The sequence below is a fragment of the Diadema setosum genome, chromosome 18 (genome assembly GCF_964275005.1).
Source record: "Diadema setosum chromosome 18, eeDiaSeto1, whole genome shotgun sequence".
NCBI classification, from domain to species: Eukaryota; Metazoa; Echinodermata; class Echinoidea; order Diadematoida; family Diadematidae; genus Diadema; species Diadema setosum.
Genome location: NC_092702.1, coordinates 28,126,991 through 28,138,700, shown reverse-complemented (window position 1 = coordinate 28,138,700; position 11,710 = coordinate 28,126,991). Strand labels below are relative to the sequence as shown.

The window sequence follows — 11,710 nt, the reverse complement described above, 5'->3', positions numbered from 1 at the left end:
TATGGCGCGTTTCGATTAAGGCTCATAACTTTTGATGTATATGTCCGTTTGTGTCCAAACTTGGATGGTAGCTTAATGTCCCTTTGGGAGTTGAAGGTCACCACGAGGTCAAAGGTCACAGACAGGGGTCAACAAACTTTTAGGGCCCAATGTTAAAAGTTTTTACGGCGCGTTTCGATTACAGCTCAGAACTTTTGATCTCTATGTCCGTTTGTGACCAAACTTGGATGGTAGATGTCCCATGGGGAGTTGAAAGTCACCACAAGGTCACAGGTCACAGGGGTCAACGAACTTTTAGGGCCTAATGTTAAGTTTTTATGGCGCATTTCGATTATGGCTCATTAACTTTTAATTTTTAGGCCTATGTCCGTCTGTGACCAAACTTGGATGGTAGATGTCCCTTGAGGAGTTGAAGATCACAAGGTCAAAGGTCACAGCCAGGGCTCAACGAACTTTTAGGGCCCAATATTAAGTTTTCATGCACGTTTTGATTATAATGGCTCATAACTTTTGATCCCTATGTCCGTTTGTGACGAAACTTGGCTTGTAAATGTCCCTTGGGGAGTTGAAGGTCACCCAAAGGTCATAGGCAAGGTCAATGAACTTCCGGGAGTTAGAAAAGCATTTTTCATGCGAATGGGTGAGACACAATTTGGCACTTGCCTTGTTTTTCTTTGATCTCCAACTTCCAATTTACTTACAGAGATTTTTGAATAAACAAAACACACTGAACAAACAAGGCTGTCAGCTCGTGTACACCACTGCTAGGCAGACAGAAATTTTAAACATATATGCAGTTTATATTTTAGTGTACTTCGAAATTACACACAGAGTGTACATTTATTAAAAGCAGTCAAGCATGATCAGCTAAGGCTAGGCTTCTGTCTGCACATTTTCACCTTGTGACCGTAATTTTCATTACCATGCATAAAAGTTTATTTCGGGTAGGAAAATAGTGTAGGCCTATAAACCTGGGCCCCGTCTTATAAAGCCTTCAAATCAATCACAAGTCCCCAAATCAATCGCAACTTGCATTGCAGCACACACAAAACTTGTGATTGATTTCTATCACAAGTCTTTATAAGACAGGCCCCAGGTAAATAAGTAGGTGACTTAAGTCGTGTATTTGCACTAATATACTAATGGTTAACAACGGAAAAATAAAATTGAATGGATTGCAAGGCTATTTCATGGTCAAAATTCTGTCAGTACAGTGTATGCGAATGTTTACTCAGCTCAGTAGCCTATATACAGTGGACTCCCATTTAAAGGTGCATGGTCCTGGTGTTTTAGTCAAATGTGTACGCGGGCGCACGGAGCAAGTTTCCTATAGAGACCTACGCTATCGACTCGTCTTTAGTGCTTACGCTTTGGCCCACTACCCCCCCCCCCCCCCCCCCCCCCCCCCCGAGTCCGAAGAAGTCCAATTCACTGTAGTCAGTGGTCGGATCACAGTTTGGCTCATGATTCGGCTGAGGGGGATGACAGCTTTAGCAAACTTCTTTTGTGATGTCATAATAACAAGCACATATGCACACACCCTGGTATTACTACAGATTGCGCGATGTGCAGAGAAGACAATGAAGGCAACGTTACTTAGCAACACCTACGCACTTTACTCTTGTTGACAGCTCAACTTAGGTAATCTTCGTATCAATGCTATTAATGGTGATCGGCAGTATCATCAACAGTGCCCTCTACACTACCGGGACTATGCCCCTTTAATAGAACAGTACGTGGGGACCAGCAATTTCCTTTCATTATACATAGTATTGAAATTTTGCTATAACCGAACAAATGAACAATAGAAATTCTTAGAGTGGTTAAATGTTGCAGCCTAATCTTTAACTTCGTTGTAACTGGAATTTCTTTATGATTTTATAACCGTGTTCCTTATAATTGTGAGTGCACTGTATGCTACAGTACTACGACATTGCAATTTGTATCGATTGGCACTGGAACCTGGAAGCTTTAAAAGAAAGTTTTGGCATTTAGGAAAATTATTGACTTCGTCAACAGACATGGCAGGTATTCTTTATTAAATCGAATGGTACATGGACCGTATGGCTTATGTATAATGTATGAAGTCCGGTTGGCCTTGTGACATGGTCTTTGTGTGCACAAGATCATACCCAGTCTTCACTTTTCGATTTAATCTTGTACCGAACAGTCCCTCTTTCAACTTCATGGAAATGAAAAGGCACTTCTTGGCCATCAGAAACATTCTACTCAACGTGCAGTGTGTAGGAGCTGACGTCCGTTCCCACACAAGTGCGGTCGAGAGTAGTTCCGTGAAGGCTCCATGCCAATTCTTGGAAGAAGAACCCGAGACTACTCACACGAAGGTCCAATCATATGAGGAGCACCCACCAACATAAGTAGATGGGACTACTACATATTTTCGTACCTCCGCGAGGGTTGGTACGCCGAATTCGGTCTTTTGAACACCTTATGAAGGTTAGCCAGCTTTTTGCGCCCACCACTTGCTCACACTGAACCCACGATTCGAAGAAAACTGGCAAGAAAACTACGAATCTCCACGTGAGTTACGAGTAACAATGCTAGGGTTAGAAGCTGCGGAAACTTCCCGCGAGTCGTCCCTTCATAAAATTCTGAAGTGAGAGTGTTTCGGAGTTTTTACGACGAAAAATAATTCCCTAAAAGCTATGGCGCCCTCTAACGTGCGCTTGTTTATATAGTGCTGCGGTGATCCGTAGGGACGCTGACCGTCGGGACAAGAAGTCGCATCTCAGTCCTACGATTTCCAAAATTCATTACTACAGGACGTGTATTTAGGTTGTTGTTGTTGTTGTTTTTTGTTAACCCAGGCTATTATGGCAGAATATAGAGAGGGGCGGGGGGGGGGGGGGGGGGCTCCCATGCCCCCCCTCCCCCCTCCGCGATCTCGGCCGGCGACCGCGCGATTGCGTACGAAAATCGGCACACACATTGCGATGCGATGCATACTTTTATGAAATCTGACTGAAAGCACAATCTAAATTAAATTTGTACTCGAATTCACGTTTTTGAGCAATCATTGGTCCGACGTGCATGCACATAATTATTCATGCGTAACTTCGGAATCGGGCGAGCCCGGTCGCCGCAAATTAAACTGGGTGTCTAAAGGTGCAACGAGACTCGAAAGAAAAAATGTTGTGAAACATAGAGGCGATAGATTTTTGCGATGGCGACATGTCGCGTGAAATGTCGGGGGGGGGGAGGTCTACGTGTCTCCCCCCCCCCCCCCTTCCGGCTTAGGTAGGGTTAAAAGATAAATCCCTGTCCCTAGGAACTTTGAAGAAAGATCTATACAGTGGTATGCTTGCATATAGTTTCCAGGTGAAATGCATCACAACAGTATTCATCCAAGACAAAGTACTTTAATATCATAATGTACTTATTAAAATCTAAAAATAACATACACAACAATGTAGGTCTACTACTGTATAGCCAATTATTGTTCAACCTGTGCATATTGTTACACTCTGTGTAATTACAGTTCGATGACTGATAATGAAAACAAGTTGGCTGCTGGTGAAAGCCGTGTGCTTCACTTCTGTTAGTATAATCTTTCTTCTTTTTTTCTTTTTTTCTTTTTTTGCAAATAAAAGCGTCATAATCTTCCCGGATCCGTAACATGTCAATCTATCTACAGAATTTGGAATTTGTTGTTTACTTCAAAATATCATGACGCTCGGCTGAAAATATTAAAATATGAAAACTTAAATCCACAAGCTTTGCACTAGTGATCATCAACACATATGACAATGTCAATATCTATTCATAACATAGCTATACTGGGATGAATATGCCAACGCCATTGTTAATTGCTTATTAAGTTATTTCAAAGTGCCCTAAAATGAAAGAACATCGTTATTGCGTTTGAGTCGAAAACAACACCACAGAGATTACATGTATTTTTGAAATTTAAAAGCACCAGACCTTTTCACCAAATTACATCTCGAGTATAGGCAATGTTGTGGGTATCAAATTTTGTACTGTTGGTTTAATTTTTACAAGTCTATGTGTTTTGATGTTATTATTAGGTATAACACATATCTATTTACTTTTGAACACAGCTTGTAGGTTGCCTACACCTTCAGTGAGAGTTCCTGAAAAGACTAAAGAGAATGGTTGTTGCCCACCATCTTGCCAAAATTGATTCCCCGCCAGAAATCTCCGAATACTCCAGCCATATAAAGCTTGTTTTTCACTGTCCTGCATGCCGCCGCATGGTGAAGAAATGTTGATGGTACACAGTGCATGAATACAGTATAGACCTACAGTGTACCTGGTTGGAAAAAGGACAGAAGAGATGATAATATGAATTGCAAACAATGAGAACCGCTTAATTATTAGTCTGCAACAATGGGTGATCAATATGACATGTTCTGCTTCAGTCTAGTGTGCCCATTTTTCGTGAAGACAGTAAAAGCAGCCCACCTTGACTTTCAATAGTGATGCAATGTGCCAGATATGGCTATACTGGTTTTCTGTGTCTTCATGTTATATTATTTGTCATTGTACGAGAAAATAGACGTAAGAGACACGATGCTGTCAGAAAATGATGATGATGATGATGATGATGATGACGACGACGAAAATAATAATAATAATAATAATAATAATAATAATAATAATAATAATAATAATAATGTCTCATCTATCCAAGGTAGCCTCGTCAGTGTTGCCACTGCTCTACCAGAGGACCCTGCCATTATTATCACCCCATCGTTGTCAGGTACATACTCGGTATTCATATACGCCTGGGTCGATGAGGGACATCGAACTCGGGTCCTATTATCCTCCGATTGGGACTCGGGAGTCTTATCCACGATGTAATACATTTTGTATGCCACAGCGCCGCCCCCGTTATGTAAATTTTGTGTCCAAACTGTGGGGTAATTGCAACCAAAAAAAAAAAAAAAAAAAAAAACCAGTGTTTATTTAGATTAAAGGAGACCTCCGGATGATTTTCAGATTTTTACATTTGTACAACTATAAATTAGTTATACTAAGGACCGAGTTTCAGAATTTGTAATGATTGGGATGAAGAAAAAGAATATTTTCAAAATTTAGAATAAATTGCAATGAACAAGGATGATGACATGGCAGAGTCACCATAAGAATGCATGAGTTGGGGCTCAAGGAAGCAGAACAAAAGAAGAAGGCATGCATAGATTATACACAGGTGAACTCGCAAGCAAGCGGTATTGTAATGGAATTACACTGCTACATTTCTGAAATATGTGAACCTCCTATATCATCATCCTTGTTCAGTGTAATTTGTTTAAGGTTTTTCAAAGTATTGTTTCTCTGCTCAAGAACCACAGTAAATTCCACAAATCTATACATGGAGTTGTTGATTTACGTACTACATGATGTGAAATTATGAAAATCGTCTGGAATGTCCCTTTAATGATAGATAGGGGAAATTTAGTTAAAATCTTTTTAAAGACTTGTCGGACCATGACGTCATCATCTCATGTAATTTGCATCCTGGCTGGAGGTTCTCACATAGACTATTCACTAAATTTTCGCTTTAAAGCCACTTTACTTATAAAACTGATAGCTTCGTTTCGTTTCGTTTTATTTATTCATTGCAATAAAAGTTCAGTGGTTACAAAACACTCAAAGCAATAATCAATCGAAATTAGATACATTACATAATGCAGACAAACAAAGTTAAAGTTTACATATTTGCCAAATCACTGAACAGTTCCTGGAAATGAAAAAGAGAACTAGAGAAAAGCCTTGAGGCTTTGTATGAAATAAGTTTTCTTATGTATGGCTGTCAGAACACTGTACTCATTCATTGGTACGCGATGAAATTGGATTTCGTTTAGTAAGGGCCTTTCCAAGCTTTTGCATCGGATATTGTTTAATTCTTTCCGAAACAACTACAAAGTGAATTCTGTCTTTGAGGGGGAAAAATATCGAAAAAAAAAAACCACTTTGAACATTAGGACAGCATTAGGACAGCATGAGGCATCCCATGCGGATACGGGATATCCAGTTATATAGGCCAAGAATTATTCATGTATCATCATAGTCTGACACACAAATTCTACGATCGATGATGATTACAAAGTGCAGTATATGCCGTGTAACCAATTTGAAGGAAGCGAGAAAGTACAGATGAGTGGTTTAATACAAGCGATAAATCTTATATGTTATAACTTCACATGAGAGTGAACAAGGGTGGGGATGGCTAAGCTAATCTGAACAGGGCTCTATAAATATTGTAAAGGGAGTAGGAAATTCGGATATTCTAATTGGACGTAGTAAAAGCAAGCAATGGTCTAGAGGCTTAATTTTGGAGAAAAAAAAAACCAGAAATGGGCCCATTCGCGTGTTTTCATGAAACAGTGGAGTGGTGGTAGGCCCCACGGCAGTCCAACGGGAGACTTATGATAACATCAGGCTTGGATAACATATACAATACCAGGGCCCCATTTCATTTTTTTTTTTTTAATGTTAGGATGGCAACACCTGCTGGAATGGCAACTTCCCATAGCCACAGCCAATCAGGAAGCTGGATTCTTGTCGTTACCATGGCAATTGCCATTCCAGCGAGAGTTGCTTTCATATCAACTTTTTATGAAACGGGGCCCAGATCTATCAATTTGAGTATGTGGGTGTAACTATATCACTGTTTTGTGAAAACTTACAAGGAACTCTGAACGTTAATAAATCCCATTCGTGTTTAATCCTATTTTGATGGAATTCTAAGTAACCATTTCCGTTCTTCTAATTTTGCTTTATGAATTATATTTACCTTGACGTGATATGTTGCACTTTAAGCAATGTTTCTGTCGTGCCAAATCTGAAATCATATTCAGAATTGACTAATATATATATGTTTCGTTGCCAGCTTACTGCACTTTTAGACGATTTCCAAAGCTGGGAGAAAAATCTTATATTATATACAGCTCGATCAGTGTATAGCCATTCGTACTCTTTCGTCTTCCTGCTGTCTTTAGCTTTCACTTGAACCTATTAAAGGACATGCAAGTTCACATTCATAAACGTGTTTTGAGAGTCTAATGCAGCAATATTAGTAGAAAACATTAGTGAAAGTTTGAGTATATGCCAGAGTCGGACAATCCATTCAAAGTTATGAATGTTTGAAGTTTCAATCCGGGTGTGGTCCCTGGATGTGAAGACTACTACAGCTTTATGATGTCATGTGTATGAGAACGATAAAATGCAAAGAAAATTCAACTAATTTTCACTTTTCTCTCATGCTGAATAAAAGAGCTCACGACTTTCGTCTTTCAGAAGGCAGGGAAATAATATTACTCTCAACATATATGTCAGTTACAGGTTAAGGGAATGTGTGAGCCCTACTTTTTCAATGAAATTTTGTGGAACTCTCTCTATATTTTCCTTTTGATAGGAATATCGTTCTACGCATGTGACATCATCTTTACTGTAGTAGTCTTCTCATCTAGCATGCTGCATAGAAACTGTAAAAATTCATAACTTCATTGCCTTCCACTGATGTGTTTACTGCATCATCTCAACCACATGAAGGTAAACTTGTCCTAGGCATTGTTTACAATTTGCATTAAAAACCCCCAGATTTAGTGCTTCAAAGTTCCAAAATGTGAGTTAGAGATCGATAGCTAGAAACAACCAATGTAAAAATGTTAGGTCCTCTGTATAATCAATGTCAAGTATCATTAAATATACAAAACGTGAACAACAGTTATGATAAGATTGTTCCTAGAATAAACTGTCCACACTTATGATTTATTGAGAAAAATAATGATATCTCCATATATTGTAGGCTTTAGGCCTGCTGCGAAATTTTTATATGTTAGGATGTTTTGTGTCATCCGTCAAATGTGATAACTCACGACATTTTTTTAAACCACTGCTCCCAATGGTAAACAATACAAAAGCTTTTGTGGTAGCTTGCGTTATCAAAGAAATAAAGAAGTGAGATGCTGAGACAGAATATATACTAAGCCAAAATCCACTGAACATTTATTTCCTGTGGGAATTGAAGCTGAATGATCGATTCCCTGTCCGTTTCCGCGATTCCAGTACAAGTATTTTGATGCGTTTCGTTGCGTACGAACGTGTGTTCCACGATCGAGTCAGAGTACAAACTTGTACCAATACCAAAGGTATCTTTGTTATGTGCAGGGATATACTTGTACTCAAAGAGATTTTCCCCAGTGACTGCCCAAAAATCCAAATGCAAAAATCTCTTTTCTCCTCCCCAGTGGTGGGGAGGAGAAAATCTCGCGTACTCGTATAGTGTTTATAAAAACAGACTATGTACAAGTATTTTCACTGAATATCTTTGTTAATTGAACTAGGAAATAGCTAATTATTCAGAGAAAATTGTAGAATTGTTTTGAAAAACATTGTTAATTGTTAAAGCATTAATTGTTAGCTCACTGAATTTCAGGAAAATATAGATTGTTTAAACAGTAATCTGTAAAACAATTTTTTGTAAAGACTACGCACTCAACGGTCAAAGGTGAGTACCATAGCGTCCAGCACCCGGATGTACGCCTGAGCCACTGAACCGTTGGGCAAGATTTGTACACTTTCTGACGGTACGTAAAACCACCCGGGTTAATTGTGTATGCGGGACACACCTGCACCTGTTCATCCCTCCCCAGTCATGCCAGTCAGACACCTGTGGAGGCTGTACCGTACCTGCATGAAACCTCTGTTTTCGTCGCGTCTCTGGTGCAAGGTGGCGTAGTGACAAGAACTTACGATGCCGGCGGCGCCCTAAAGAGGGGAGATAGGAGACGAGAGAACAGCTAGCAGAGTGCAGAGATAGAATCTAGACGCTGATAGTGATACGGTATTAGACAGAAAGATCCGTCTGTCCGGAGGACTCTTTTATAATTTTGCCATTAACGCTGTCCTTCGTAGTATACGGAGGGGATCCGTGAAGCCAGACGAGTCTCCGCGGAACATTCCCCGACGGACAGATACAGACCGGTCAAATACGGTATCTGATCCCAAGTCAAATCTTGCTCCTTGACGGTAAGCAGCTAGAAAATCCCAGTTGTAGTAGACAACCAAGTCTAACGTAGGTGCCTAGATCTATAAGTTCGAGTGTGAGTTTTGTTAAGATTCGAATCGAGAAACGTAAACCCCAACCTTTTTCGTCCGTTACACTTTAGGCCTAAATAAATTTAACTTTGTTATTAATGTTCATTGTTAGTCATGATGACGATACACAATGTTTCAACGACCTAGCTAGCTGAGCTGTTGAGCTGATGATAGGCGATGCGATACTGTATAGATAAATTAATACTAACATTAGAGAGTAGGCCCTATCTAACCATGCTAACATTAGTAGGTCTAGTCATCGACTAGCCCGACCAGACGCTGTTACGCTATGCGAAAACAGCGTCTGACGAGCGCGGCATGCAGCCTCAAAGTGAGGAACCTCAACACAACTACAAAACTTAGGAAAATGTATACTTTTCTCCTTTAAACAGAATACTTTACTCACGTTAAATGCATGTTTCTATTAGTACAGAAGAATAGTTCGCCACACTGGGTCCATGGAGACCACTTGCGATAAGTCCGTGGAACAAATAAATGACACTTTCTGGCGCAATTCCTGACCGTCGGTACGTCGCAACGTACCATGTACAGCGACTGGGCTGTGTATAGTTAGGCCTGGCGTGAAAGATTGTGTACCGTGTGGACATGCTGGATATGATGATCAACTTCGGTAAGTTTCATTGCGTACATTTGAATACTGATAGCATCAGATGTAGAGTAAATATTGAAAAGTATACTCGTTGAGTTTGAGGTGACAAAAATGATGTTAAGTATCAAAATTCAAAGCTATCGTAATACGATTACGTCGCTCTCCTAGTGGTTGGTGGTCGCGCGCGTACAGCCCTGTCGCGACGTACCATGTACAGCGACTGGGCTGTGTATAGTTAGTCATCGACTACCTAAAAACTTTAGATCGACCACCCTCGCGCAATGGCTTTCTCGTGTATAAATCAAAAATACGTGTGGGGATGGGGCGCAATACGCTGGAACGTTCGAACATTTATTTAAAAAAATTAGGGGGGTACAGGTAAATAACTTGAGGAAACGGGAGGAAAAAGAATTGAAAATCCTCAGTAATTTAGTACACGTAATTATTGTGGCCATATGCTTTTCAACACATATGACATATTTGCCCATTCACTGGATTTACGTGCTTTTCACATAGGGAAAGCGGGCGGTCGGTTTAAAAAATGAGCTACCACAGGCACACGAAAAAAAACCTGTGTGTTTATCGCCGAGATTTAACGTGCATAGGATATGGAGCGACAATCTGAGCACGGAGTACAAATGTAAGGATCTGCGGTATTTTCTCCCAAAGTGAGACAAAATTGAGGTAGGCCTAAATCTGTTGAATATTTCCGGTGAAATGGTGGTTACAAATAAAGGCGGTCGATGAGTAATAGGTCCAACCATACCGGTGCGGGTGTGGGTGCCGGGATGACATAGTGACGCTAGAAGATATACAGTCGTATCAATAATCAGTAACGAAATTGCGTGGAGGAAAGAATTTGTTGTTGTGTTGTCAGGATTGTATTTGTAGTGTTGTGTAGATACCTAAATCCTAATACTGTTGGAATTGGAAGAAGCAGATGGATGTTGTATCAGTGTACTAGTACTACTATACAATACATGTACTAGACGCACATGAACAAAATTTCAATCCTCTTTGGAATTGGAAGCAAATTAATCTGTGTCCACACCACACTGACACTTAGCTGGTCATGTCTGGACATGATACTGATGGGTGATGACAGCGATGTCCGGTCAACATTCTGAAGATTCTGAACGCTGTAAGTGTTAGTGATAGACCGATAGTACAGGGACTTTTCAATTGGGTGAACGAGAACGATGTGACACCGACCGTAGGCGTACACCATCTGTATGTCAAGGCATCACATCCCCACGTCAACCTGCTGCTGAAAAACATTTCAATTTCGGGTGTCACGTCTCGTGGTGTGTGCAGCAGGCTACTTGTGTCTTGGGTGCATATGTGGAATTTGTGACTTGTTTTTTTTTTTACTTTTGATATTTACCTTGTGTTTGACTAGATGTCGAATAAGTATCCTGGGATGAATTACGCATTGTATGTGGATTTTAAAACATGATACATGGGAAGGCTGCAAAGTACAATGCACTGCACCAGGCCAAGCACCGAGATGTGATTGCGTACAGCATAAAATGATTCGCCACGCCGTACACCGGGGTACCGTTGTAACCCGGGGTACCGCGTTGTATAGCGCCATCTCATGCCCATTATTTGTAATGCGTATCCGAATTCAGATACGCCGATTCCGAATTCGGATACGGCAAAGTCGTCGCAATGAACTAGCACCATAGGTGTTTTTCGAAGTAATTTCTAGCACCACACCGTTTTGTAAGCATCATCTACCGCAACTTTTATTTTCAGGAAAAAAAAATAATCACCGAAAGCCCAGGAAATTCACCCCAAAATCAACTGTATTTCTTCAAAATTTGATCATAGGGGCTGCCATCTTTATAATCTTCTACGCGTGCGCGAATGGTCGATAATAAAGAGATGAAATGCGAAAGAAAAGGGTTCAGAGCAGAAAATAATTATCAGTTGCATGCATTAATTGTTGCATAATCACAAATAAGAAAACATTTTTGTGCATAATGATACTAAAATAATACTTACAAACATTTT

General features: G+C 40.2%; 1 protein-coding gene across 1 annotated transcript in view; it reads left to right on the top strand.

The window, feature by feature from the left end:
- The first annotated feature begins 8,968 nt into the window (after positions 1-8,968).
- Positions 8,969-11,710, top strand: part of LOC140241428 (uncharacterized) — a 38,424-nt gene continuing 35,682 nt past the window's right edge. Inside the window, exon 1 of the mRNA XM_072321158.1 lies at positions 8,969-9,015. The gene's annotated coding sequence lies outside the window, so the exon portion shown is untranslated. The remainder of the gene's footprint in view (positions 9,016-11,710) is intronic.